Below are 13,487 nucleotides of genomic sequence, written 5' to 3'. Positions count from 1 at the left end.
ATGCAATAAGTGGTGTGAGAAACCTGAAGGTGTCTCACCCGCTAGTCCCCGGAGATCTGTCATCCAGGTGGCCAGGACATGGCCATCTCCATTGGGTCCAGTTCCTGGGGGTGGACCAGTGGGGGAGGATCACCTGGATAGGGATCTTCGGGGAGTCGTAATGGGACAGCGATGGGTGAGACACAGTACCCCCTTGCTTATAACACCTTTTCCCCATCCTACCCCATAGTATATTTAGAAGCTCTACCCATCCCGTTTCCAAAATGAACACTTTCTTACATCATGAAAGACAATGCCTGCCCCTTGAGTTGGGACACGTCAGGTAAACGGCTCTGCTGTTAGTCCAGAGTCAGGCAATTGACAATAACTACACACACCCGATGGCCCATTACCTTCCCCACAGGGATAAAAGGCAGAGCATGAGAGCACACTGAGCAAGGACAAACACACAAGGAAGCAGTTATTCCAGGATGGCAATTCAAACAGAGAAGAAAGGCAGCAAGACCGGAAAAGACAACAAGGAGGGAAGTGCCCTTGCTCTTTTCGACCCAAACCCGCAAAGCCTCTGTGAAGGGAAACATAAGACTGCGAAATACAACTGTGGTGTAACATATGTCTACGGTGCAAAAGACCCTCCCGCACAGATAACCAAGGCAGGGAGGCGCGCTTTCTACCATGGTACCATCCTGAACTCCAGAAACAAGAAACTCCAAGGAGGTCAGCACAGCAGGTGAGTCAGAGGGAGAACCGATAGTAAACCAGACAGTGCTACGCGAAGGTTGCAAACAGCAACTTATTTTGAACAAAGAAACTTGTGAACTTTGAACACTAAACGGAAATACCAGCTGCAGAGTGGTCGGACGCCACAGGGGCATCCATTCGAAAGACTCTGGCTGGTCTCCTTTTGTTAGGAATATTATATAACAAGAGGCCATAGGAAAGGCTGGAATGAGGTTAAGGTCATCATACAAAGGTCGAGCCAAAACCCCTTGTTAAATTGAAAGGCCTTAACCCATCATTAAAGTTTTGACATTGTTAAACAGGCATGTGCGCCAGGTTGAGGGAAACGCTGTACGAACAATAAATGTGGAAAGTCAGGCTTGGATCTTAAGGAAAACCCTGACTGGGGGCTAGAAAAAGCTAAAGAAAGTGAATCCTGCAAGATATTACAAATACGTGAACCATGTGAATCTGGCAAATGTCAACCCGACTGAAGGAAGCCAACGGTACAAAAAGCATCGGAGCCCGGTTGAGGGGGATCCACAGGTGAAGGGAAATTGCCCAATGGGAAGATTACTGAAACACACTTTTTTTGTTGTTTATAGCACGTCAGGCTCTCTGAGGCATGAGACTTGGTGTAAAAGAGACTTGGCCACAGAAGGCTCTTATAATTTGGAAACAAACTGTAAGCTTGTGCAGGAGAAGCCCAGGAGTGTGCTGTGCTTGAGAGTCCCTCTTTGTCCCGTGCTAAAAACGTGGGGAAGGGAGACCCCAATTATACCATTGTGACTTATTATTTTGTGAACACTTCTTTCTTTTCTGGTGTACCTTATTGCACACTATTTTGTAACTTAGCATCAAGGTTTGGCAATAGGTTTTTTAGTGAAGGCCCTTTTTTATTTGACCCGACGCCACTAGGACTGCCTTATTATTTGATGGTTGTAACTTGCTCGCATCTTATATTTAGGTTTAGATAAGGCATTTTCCTCACCCATTTATGCAGTTTAATAAACACCCTTGAACTGTGATCACTTGTGTCTGTCTTTAGTGCTTGCCACTCGTGGTGGCAACAGTAATGTTACTTGTAAAACTGTAAGATGTTAAACCAAACTGGGACGACATCTGGAAAGCAAAACTCATTAATGTTGGTCTCAAATGAATGTATTCGCATTCAAATTACATGAACCCCATATCAATTGTTAAGAGAAAATCTTTCTCCGTTGGCTAATTGTTGCCTCTGTCAAGCCCAAATTGGTTCGTTATTGCACACAATCTATTACTGTTTTGTGTTTAAGTTACACATATGAAAGATAATTAATACAAATATTTCCTATAACCTAAAAACCCACATTACCTCAGTTTTTTGTTTGAAACATCAATTTCAATTGATATGTACTATAAAATGTAAGCTCAGAACGAAGATCGATGATGTACATTGTAACCTGTCTTGACACCTACATTTTTTACCAAAATGCTTCACTGACCTTCCTTTAATATATTGGGTCCAAAATCCTCCATTAATCCGTCATTCGGGAATGAGCTAGATCAACCCTAACTTTCCAAAAAAAACACACACACACTTAATGCTAAGCAAATGACACCTAATATGTCAGCACATCTCTAATACAAAAATATATATTTTATTTAGAACCAAACATTATGTTAAAATACAAAATCTCAACAATTCATATCGTTCAAATACCATGGGAACCTATGTTTGCATCATCGTGACAATTGTTTAGCATAATAGACTTCACTGCAAATTCAATATGGACACATTTGAGGACACCAATGAGATTGTCATATTTAATGGGACATTGATATCTAATCTGTTTTCAGCTGACAGGCTGTGTTTCGGTCCATGATGGGCTTAGTGTCTTATGGCTCCGGCCAAGTAGGGGACCTTCATCGGGACAAAAAATGGAATATGTGACATAGCAATGACCTCCCATTTGTGTTTTGTGAAGAATCACAGATTCCTGTCGGAATAATCAAAAATATATAATGTTTTAGAAAGTGTGCTGAACCATTATATTGATTAAAACATGAGAATGCACTTGAAACTCCTCTTGAAAATACTCACCATTGGTGATTTCTTGTGGGAAATGTTTGTAGGTATACTTCATCAGAAATTTGACCTAAACGTAAAAGCATTTTTTTTATAATCCTATCTAATTTGTAATGTGACAATCATTCTAAATATCACTTAAATACAAACGTTTTACTAACCTCCCCCGCTTAAAGCGACAAAAAACAGTTGGTTGTAGCTTCCCAGTGATCGCAGCTAAACTTTGGAACACCATGCCTCTAGTAGTGAGATCAGATCCATCCCTCTGGTCCTTCTGGAAAGAACTCAAAACATGGCTTTTCAATCAAGGGAAATAGCTCTACCCGCTGACCACCCAACTGTACCTGCAATATGCAACCTCTACATGTATTTGCTAAATGTATCCTAAGAACAACTGTTGATTAAGTTGGTCCTCTGATGTAACCATGCTTAGAATGTAACCTAAGATCATTAATATAACCACTACGCTTGGTCGTCTGATGTAAACCTGCTTTGATTGTGACATAAGATAATTAATGTAGCCACCACGCTTGGTCGTCTGATGTAACCCCTTTTTTTTTATTGTTACCTAGGATAATGAATGTAACGCTTGGTCGTCTGATGTAAACCTGCTTTGATGGTGACCTAAGATAATTAATGTAACCACCACGCTTGGTTGTCTGATGTAACCTGCTTTGAATGTAACCTAAGATAACTACTGTAACCACCACACTTCTGTAACCGGCGCCTAGATGCCCCCGGGCTTAGTGCGCTTAACAAATGGCAAAATAAATAAATACATACACTTTTGCCAAAAAGCTTCAGGTCAGCCAATGATGTCCTGCATTTCCACTAGTGACATGATTCACTACTGTTACCCTCATGTCTGAAAATTCCACGTCTCTGCAACAAATAAGGATGTTTTCTGTTGCCCAAGATCTTTTATTTTTTGCATTTTATTTTTTGGCTACCCCATGCTAGTATGGCAGTGGTGCTCCATTGAAATCATTAACCCTCGCTCCAGCAAGCTACACCAGCAGGGTTCTGCAAGGCTGCGCCATGCTTTTGTGGCACAGCAACCACCCATTTTGTGCCAGGAGCCCCCCTGTGCCCTTGGGTGGGGTGCCAAATATATTTGTTCCTCAGGAGCTGCCAGGGCTAAGGCCGGCACTGTATGCAGGTGTAGGTGAGCAACTGTGCACATACCCATGGCCCTGGGGACTGCTGATTTGTCCGGATCAACCCACTCCTTCAAAATTTCAGTCTTCATTTCAGAGTGAAGCGGGAGACCCTTCTTGAGAGAGCGCTCAAAAATGTGTATATTTTGTCAGAATTCAGTTGTAGTCTCTGAAGCATGTGATAATGGAATGTTCTGGAGTTACGGCTCAGAGGAATCAACTATTGAAACCATTGATGAAAAACTTTCCCTCTATGTCTAATGGGCTCCGTTGCTCGGCACTGATGAACGGCGATAAAATCCCATGGATTATCGCCTTGCTGGCATTCATCAGAAAAGTGTAACCCCTGGAAAATCTTGAGACTCATAGTGACCAGATTTCCAGGGTTCGTTTAACTTGAAACAGTTTAATTTGAAATGATCCTTATGAAATGAAATATGGAGGAATGGCCTCATGATTTTTGGAAAAATTGCTTGCAATCAAATCAAACAAAATGTTTTTTTTTAAAGAAAGTGCGTTCTAAACTGGGGTGGAGGGGGCCAAACCCCTCCAGCCAGAGTAGAGCTGGGTGCAGATTCCGGAAACCCCATATAATGGGACACCTGAAGAAGAACATCCGCCGTGGCTTCTTTGTCCAGCTACTTGCCCTTGAAATCAGTCGACCTCAGGGAATCGCCCAGGCTGCAGGAAGAGCCGTCCGAGCAAGAGAAAGAGGAAGAGGAAGGGGACACCCCCTGCTATGATGAGGCTGAATTCCCCTCCTCCTGTAGGGTTCTCCGAAAAACACGCAGGAGCCAGTCCTCTGGCACCCTACATCCCCTCTGCCTCTTAGGAGTGAGAGGGGAAAGGGAAGAAGAGGAAGAGGAAGGCGAAGGAGAGCGGGGCTCCACATGGCGAGACTTGGAGGAGTGCTTCCCCATGGCGCCAGCAACCAGAAACTGAGGCACGCGAGCAGAGAGGAGCAGCCACAGAGGAGGAAGTTAACAGAATCAACCCAAGGCCCCTGCACACAAATATATCACTGCAGCGGGGAAAAAAAACAGGTGCTAGGCAACCGCAAACCCAGCCCGGGAGGTCAGGTGCACACAATCACCAGCACAGGGCACGCCCTCCCTTGCTCCCACTTACCTCTGCCTGGGGCGAAGACCACCCCGGGCCATGCAGAGCCCCACAGACCCCACCACCCTGACAGGGAAGGGCGACCTCGACCACCACCCTTGCCCGCACTCATGGGGGCCCTGCTCAGCAGGAGCCCCCATGGACAACTCCCTCCAAACCGAAGGGACCCTCGAGGTGGCAGGAATGACAACAACCCCCTCCACCCCCATGCCTATGCCGAGGGGGGAAGCGGACAGAAGAAAACGGAGTCCATGCCCACAGGCAGGAAAAAACAAACTGCTAGGTCTTGGGGAAGGCAGGCTGTTATGCCTGGAGGCAGGAGGTGGAGGGGCGGGGCCTGAGGAAATTAGAAGTAGAAAAAGGGTTCCTGTATGTAGGTGGGACACCTCATTGATAAGTGATGGGACGAGGAAGAGGATGACTAGGAGTAATGGGGATTACCATTAAGTAATCTGCGTAGCACTTTTCCAGAATGTGACTCCTGTTTCAGTCGATCTAATATCCCTCAGGCGTCAGAGTGGCAGCAAGTAATGTCTCCTCAGCCTGGTATAGCCAGGGCAAAATAGCAAAACGTGTTTTATAGATTCCTCCAGGTTCTCACGCACATTTGAATAAATAAGGCTCGGGCATATGCAGGGACCACACAATCCAGATAAGGCTCCAAGCCTTCTAGTAGCTTACTCTATAGATAGGGCACCCATTCTTAGCTCAGCACACACCCTCTTCCTTTTCCTAATGGTGGCTTCATGGCACTTTATCTTAACCATCACCTTGGAACTAAGTAATAGCCCTGCTGGGGGGGGGGGGGGCATAGGCTAGTCGAGTCCAGTTCCTCAAAACACTTATGGACGAACCGAAACCATAGGAGCGAGCCTAAACCAGGTACATTCTGTAGACTTGTAAGCACTTCTCTATACTTCACAGGTCCTGGCAGCGCTCCACAGTCTAATGCAATATTGTAGTGGCTTACCTGCTAATACTTCGCTAATGGGCTTCAAATCTCAATCCCAGCGCAAGCTGGCCATAGGGGCAGCCTTGGAGTGCATGAGTATACTATAGCATGAGTAGAAAGTTGAGAACTACATTTAACTCTGTAGTTCTACAATGTCCCCACAGCTCTGCCCCATACGAAGAGGTCGCCGAACCTTGGGCTTTATACAGTTTTAGGGCTGGAGAAATAGCACACCTTCCATGTCCATTATAAAAACTGGAAATTCCACCAATGTACTTTTCCAAGCTTGCCATGGCCTTTGCAAGGTGGGCTGATCAAGTAAGATCATCCGTACCTACTCCAATTCGTACTCATGTACCAAAATCCACAATTTAAACTTATTCCGACTTTCCCGACCAAATACCAGCACCTTTTTTTTTTCCTAGGTTGAGCCTCAACCCCATAGGGGTGGTGGGCACCAGCACAGCATCATCTGCATAAAGCAATACTGGGAATGTATCCTTGCCAGGCCTCGGGGAGTCTAGACCCGAGACCAACATTACCTCTATTATAGCGTTAATATGCAGACAAAAAAGGAGGGGGGTCAGCACAAACCCATGTGGGACCCCCCTCACTACAACAAAGGAGTCTGTGATCTCACCATCTAACCCCCATCTCACTGACACCCTAATGTCAGAGTAAAGGTTCTGAATGGCAGCCTGTAAAGACCCGGGAGCACCCTCCTCTACAATTGGTAGCGAGAGACGGTGTCGAACACTATACGGAGATCTACGAATATTTCATAGACTCTAACTTGTTGCAGTGACACATATTTGGCCAGTAGTACATTCAACCTAAAGAAATGGTCTCCCATACTTATGGTGGGGAAGAACCCCGCTTGGAGATGTTTGATAATGCCATTCTCCAATGGCCAATCTTGTAGGCGGGTCAACAGCACTTTAGCATACACTTAGCCCAGCGCATCCGAGAGCGAAGAGCGGTATGGGTCTCTAGTTACCCAGGTTCCACTTTAGCATACCCTTTGCCCACTGCATCCGAGTGTGAAGAGCGGTATGGGTCTCTAGTTACCCAGGTTCCACTTTAGCATACACTTTGCCCAGCGCATCCGAGAGCGAAGACCGGTATGGGTCTCTAGTTACCCAGGTTCCACTTTAGCATACACTTTGCCCACCGCATCCGAGAGCGAAGAGCGGTATGGGTCTCTAGTTACCCAGGTTCCACTTTAGCATACACTTTGCCCACCGCATCCGAGTGTGAAGAGCGGTATGGGTCTCTAGTTACCCAGGTTCCACTTTAGCATACACTTTGCCCACCGCATCCGAGAGCGAAGAGCGCTATGGGTCTCTAGTTACCCAGGTTCCACTTTAGCATACACTTTGCCCACTGCATCCGAGAGCGAAGAGCGGTATGGGTCTCTAGTTACCCAGGTTCCACTTTAGTATACACTTTGCCCACTGCATCCGAGAGCGAAGAGCGGTATGGGTCTCTAGTTACCCAGGTTCCACTTTAGCATACACTTTGCCCACCGCATCCGAGAGCGAAGAGCGGTATGGGTCTCTAGTTACCCAGGTTCCACTTTAGCATACACTTTGCCCACCGCATCCGAGTGTGAAGAGCGGTATGGGTCTCTAGTTACCCAGGTTCCACTTCAGCATACACTTTGCCCACCGCATCCGAGAGCGAAGAGCGGTATGGGTCTCTAGTTACCCAGGTTCCACTTTAGCATACACTTTGCCCACTGCATCCGAGAGCGAAGAGCGGTATGGGTCTCTAGTTACCCAGGTTCCACTTTAGCATACACTTTGCCCACTGCATCCGAGAGCGAAGAGCGGTATGGGTCTCTAGTTACCCAGGTTCCACTTTAGCATACACTTTGCCCACCGCATCCGAGAGCGAAGAGCGGTATGGGTCTCTAGTTACCCAGGTTCCACTTTAGCATACACTTTTCCCACCGCATCCGAGAGCGAAGAGCGGTATGGGTCTCTAGTTACCCAGGTTCCACTTTAGCATACACTTTGCCCACCGCATCCGAGAGCGAAGAGCGGTATGGGTCTCTAGTTACCCAGGTTCCACTTTAGCATACACTTTGCCCACTGCATCCGAGAGCGAAGAGCGGTATGGGTCTAGAGTTACCCAGGTTCCACTTTAGCATACACTTTGCCCACCGCATCCGAGTGTGAAGAGCGGTATGGGTCTGTACTTACCCAGGTTCCACTTTAGCATACACTTAGCCCACCGCATCCGAGAGCGAAGAGCGCTATGGGTCTCTAGTTACCCAGGTTCCACTTTAGCATACACTTTGCCCACCGCATCCGAGAGCGAAGAGCGCTATGGGTCTCTAGTTACCCAGGTTCCACTTTAGCATACACTTTGCCCACCGCATCCGAGAGCGAAGAGCGGTATGGGTCTCTAGTTACCCAGGTTCCACTTTAGCATACACTTTGCCCACCGCATCCGAGAGCGAAGAGCGGTATGGGTCTCTAGTTACCCAGGTTCCACTTTAGCATACACTTTGCCCACCGCATCCGAGAGCGAAGAGCGCTATGGGTCTCTAGTTACCCAGGTTCCACTTTAGCATACACTTTGCCCACCGCATCCGAGAGCGAAGAGCGGTATGGGTCTCTAGTTACCCAGGTTCCACTTTAGCATACACTTTGCCCACTGCATCCGAGAGCGAAGAGCGGTATGGGTCTCTAGTTACCCAGGTTCCACTTTAGCATACACCTTGCCCACCGCATCTGAGTGTGAAGAGCGGTATGGGTCTCTAGTTACCCAGGTTCCACTTTAGCATACACTTTGCCCACCGCATCCGAGAGCGAAGAGCGGTATGGGTCTCTAGTTACCCAGGTTCCACTTTAGCATACACTTAGCCCAGCGCATCCGAGAGCGAAGAGCGGTATGGGTCTCTAGTTACCCAGGTTCCACTTTAGCATACACTTTGCCCACCGCATCCGAGTGTGAAGAGCGGTATGGGTCTCTAGTTACCCAGGTTCCACTTTAGCATACACTTTGCCCACCGCATCCGAGAGCGAAGAGCGCTATGGGTCTCTAGTTACCCAGGTTCCACTTTAGCATACACTTAGCCCAGCGCATCCGAGAGCGAAGAGCAGTATGGGTCTCTAGTTACCCAGGTTCTTGTTATCGCCCCTCTTATAGAAAGGAATAATTATGGCTTCACGCCAGGACTGTGGGACATGACCCTGTTCCTGCAACTAAATCAAACACACATTTCAACAGCGGGGACTAGACTCAGAGCTCATCTTTCAACAGGTCAGTAGGAACTCCTCAGACCCAGGTGCCTTCCCACAACCTAATCCCTTAATGGCCTCTTCCACCTCACCAAATGAAAAGGCTGCAGGAGTGCAGTGCACACAGTTGTATTGCTGAGGTGCTTCTTGTTGTTCGACCTGTTCCATTTTGTAGAGCACACTGAAATGTTTATACCATATACTGGGGGAGATGTTACATGAAATGGACCTCACTGATTTTGGTTCACCACCACTAACAATGTTCCAAAAGTTGACTTGGTCGCCCTTCTCACTGCAGGAGAGCAGTTCCTCCCATTTATTAGCAGTGTAATGTCCCTTCTCACTGCAGGATAGCAGTGTCTCCCGTTTATTAGCAGTACACTGCCCCTTCTCACTGCAGGATAGCAGATCCTCCCATTTATTGGCAGTGCACTGTCCCTTCTCACTGAAGGATTGCAGTGTCTCCCATTTATTAGCAGTGTGCTGTCCCTTCTCACTGCAGGATAGCAGTTCCTCCTATTTATTGGCAGTGCACTGTCTGTTCTCACTGCAGGATAGCAGTTCCTCCCATTTATTGGCAGTGCACTGACACTTCTCGCTGCAGGATAGCAGTTCCTCCCAACATTAGCAGTACACTGTCCCTTCTCACTGCAGGATTGCAGTGCCTCCCATTTATTAGCAGCGTACTGTCCCTTCTCACTGCAGGATAGCAGTTCCTCCCATTTATTAGCAGTGTACTGTCTCTTCTCACTGCAGGATAGCAGTGCCTCCCATTTATTAGCAGCGTACTGTCCCTTCTCACTGCAGGATAGCAGTTCCTCCCATTTATTAGCAGCGTACTGTCCTTTCTCACTGCAGGATAGCAGTTCCTCCCATTTATTAGCAGCGTACTGTCCCTTCTCACTGCAGGATAGCAGTGCCTCCTATTTATTGGCAGTGCACTGTCCCTTATCACTGCAGGATAGAAGGTCCTCCCATTCATTAGCAGTGCACTGTCCCTTCTCACTGCAGGATAGCAGTTCCTCCCATTTATTGGCATTGCACTGTCCCTTCTCACTGCAGGATAGCAGTTCCCCCCATTTATTGGCAGTGAACTGTCCCTTCTCGCTGCAGGATAGCAGGTCCTCCCATTCATTAGCAGTGTACTGACCCTTCTCGCTGCAGGATAGCAGTTCCTCTCATTTATTGGCAGTGCACTGTCCCTTCTCACTGCAGGATAGCAGTTCCTCCCATTCATTAGCAGTGCACTGTCCCTTCTTCTCACTGCAGGATAGCAGTTCCCCCCATTCATTAGCAGTGCACTGTCCCTTCTCACTGCAGGATAGCAGTTCCCCCCATTTATTGGCAGTGCACTGTCCCTTCTCACTGCAGGATAGCAGTTCCTCCCATTCATTAGCAGTGCACGGTCCCTTCTCACAGCAGGATAGCAGTTCCTCCCATTTCTTGGCTGTGCACTGTCCCTTCTCACTGCAGGATAGCAGTGCCTCCCATTCATTAGTAAAGCCCTGTCCCTTCTCACTGCAGGATAGCAGTTCCTCCCATGCATTAGCAGTGCACTGTCCCTTCTCACTGCAGGAGAGCAGTTCCCCCATTTATTGGCAGTGCACTGTCCCTTCTCATTGCAGGATAGCAGTTCCTCCCATTTCTTGGCTGTGCACTGTCCCTTCTCACTGCAGGATAGCAGTTCCTCCCATTTCTTGGCTGTGCACTGTCCCTTCTCACTGCAGGATAGCAGTTCTTCCCATTCATTAGCAGTGCACTGTCCCTTCTCACTGCAGGGTAGTAGTTCCTTCCATTTCTTGGCTGTGCACTGTCCCTTCTCACTGCAGGATTGCAGTGTCTCCCATTTATTAGCAGTGCACAGTCCCTTCTCACTGCAGGATTGCAGTGTCTCCCATTTATTAGCAGTGCACTGTCCCTTCTCACTGCAGGGTAGCAGTGCCTCCCATTCATTAGCAGTGCACTGTGGCTTTTCTGATGCCACCATTGATTTATATTTAGCCCAAAGAGTCCTTAAACGCGCTTTGTCAATCACATCTAGGTTTTTAAGGTACGATAAGAGGTCGTTCTTGGCCTGCTGACATTCATCATCGGACCAGCCTTTGTTACCCACATTGTGTTTTCTTGGTTTCCCCACTGGCTTAACAAAGCAGTGTAACACAATCATCATCATATCTGTAAACAGTTCCCCAATACTAGAGGGGGTTCTGTCTGCCATACAAATGCCCTCCACATGAGGTTCAATGTTTGCATAAATACATGGCTTGATCACTCCCAGATCTAGTGACAACCATTTTACCACCTTTTTGGATTGTCCCGAGACCGTAAGCACACTCCCACTCCTTAGACCACCCGATTTAATACCCCACCCCAGGTCAAGAGTTAGGGCACAACTTATTGGGTAATGGTCACTATCACTTCGAACGATCACCTCCATGCTTGTTACCATGTCCCAATGGACCATACTGATTAGGACATAGTCTATCCTCAAGCTTCCCCGATTGCCTGCATAAGTCACTCCTGCTGGCTTATCTAGTGAAACCCTCCCATTACAAGAGCGCAAACCCACCTCATACATTAACCTTACTACCTCTAGATCACCAGGATGTGTCCTAGCAGGCTTAGCTGGTTCTAATATGGTGGTCCCGAACACTGCGTCCTGGTTGTCCCACAAACCAGTCCGTTCTTCCACAGGTTCAAATTGAACATTCAAATCCCCCATTGCCAAAACCACTGGCAGGTGGCTACTAAAAGCCTGAGAGTCTAATGTGGTGGCACATTACATTGAGGCTTTCCAAAAGGGCGTTTCCACCAAGCCTATCGTAAAATGTTGAATATCAACAAAGGCCTCCCATTTCTTCTAGTCAGCTCTATGCACAATAGATCATCAGAGAAAATGGAATCACTTCGGCTGCGAGATACACAGCAGGGCTGATCAAAATAGCCAACCCTTCCTTCGGCCTTCCTCTAAGGCCTTTGTTAGCGTTCAGGCAAAGGTACCAAACCCCTGTAGTTCAAACAGCTCAATGCCCATGCTTCCTGAAGGCAAACAAGGTCAAATTGGTGGATAAATCTAACCCAAACGGAGTCCACCAATAACGTGTTAACCCCTGCCACATTCCAAGATAATAACTTTAAACCTGTTTTATAAATAACCTCTACCGACCATTTATGCTCCTGGGGGGGTAAGAGGGGTTCATGTTACCGACGCTAGGCAGTAAGTCCCACCATCCTTCCAGGTACAGGCTCGGAGATCTCGCTCAACCCATTAGAAGACACTTATGTTATGATCTAACAGACGTGCTCTGCTCTTGGTCGGATAGAAATTATTGTGCATGCAGGGAGATAAGACCGTGGTTTGATAGACAGGAGTCCCTCAACTAAACGTGGATGGCTCAGAGAGACTTGGACAAAGTCCCTGTCTCCATTAGGCATCCTGCCCCTCACGCAGCGCAGTATATCCTCTCTAATCACAGACATACACCCTCTTACACTGCGCAGCCAATGGGTGATTTTGTTCACTAATGACTGAACTTCAACAAATCCAGTGTTTAATTTTGGGACGTTGTACAAATACACATTTCTGCCGTCACCCCCAGATGTGATACCCCCACTTGGTTCTGTGTTACCATCAGCTCTATGCATATACTGCTTGTTCCTATGCACATCCTCTTGGCTATTAGTTGTCCATCCAGTGCCTTTGGTCCTATAGACATGGACAGGCGGGACAGCCAACACCGGAAGTAAAACACCCCCAACACTACCATTATTATTATGGCCCGCTGTTCTATCATTCCTGGGACATGTACCCATAGTTGGTTTCTCAGAGTGGGGCCGGCCCTTCACTGTGTCGGCTCTTGGAGCTGCTTTGTGACTGATGCACGTGCTCTCGCACATTCTGTCCCCCGCCCTGGAGACAGATTTTACTGGATCTCTGTCAAGTTTGCAGTGCCCCGGGCAAGACCCAGCCTCAGAGGCTTTGACCAGTTTGGCCACTTGGCTCTGTAATTTGATTAGTTCTTTAGTGATTTTACTTGAGGCTGCCATTATTTTGCAAGGATTCCAGCCATTGCATATACATTCAGTGCCTGTGTTCTTGCTGCTGCTTGATAGGCTCAGGGGCTGTGACTTAAATGAGGCATCTTTCCTCCCTTTGGATAAACAGGTTCTATACATCCTAGATGGACAGGTAACTTTCCCACCACCCTTCCTCCCCCCGCCAA

General features: G+C 47.5%; 1 protein-coding gene across 3 annotated transcripts in view; it reads right to left on the bottom strand.

Annotated features, from left to right (window-relative positions):
* LOC138498471 (zinc finger protein 84-like) overlaps window positions 1–13,487 on the bottom strand; it is a 762,144-nt gene that overhangs the window by 674,925 nt on the left and 73,732 nt on the right. Inside the window, exon 4 of one of the 3 annotated variants that reach the window (XR_011278721.1) lies at window positions 2,958–3,062. The exons of the other annotated variants lie outside the window; for them this stretch is intronic. The gene's annotated coding sequence lies outside the window, so the exon portion shown is untranslated. Of the gene's footprint in view, window positions 1–2,957; window positions 3,063–13,487 lie in introns of those variants that run through there. 3 annotated transcript variants of the gene reach the window in all.

Source organism: Ambystoma mexicanum, chromosome 5q, assembly GCF_040938575.1.
Source record: "Ambystoma mexicanum isolate Mex_15411 chromosome 5q, UKY_AmexF1_1, whole genome shotgun sequence".
In the NCBI taxonomy this organism is placed as follows: domain Eukaryota; kingdom Metazoa; phylum Chordata; class Amphibia; order Caudata; family Ambystomatidae; genus Ambystoma; species Ambystoma mexicanum.
The sequence above is the reverse complement of the archived record's forward strand: the minus strand, read 5'-3'. Positions and strand labels throughout refer to the sequence as shown.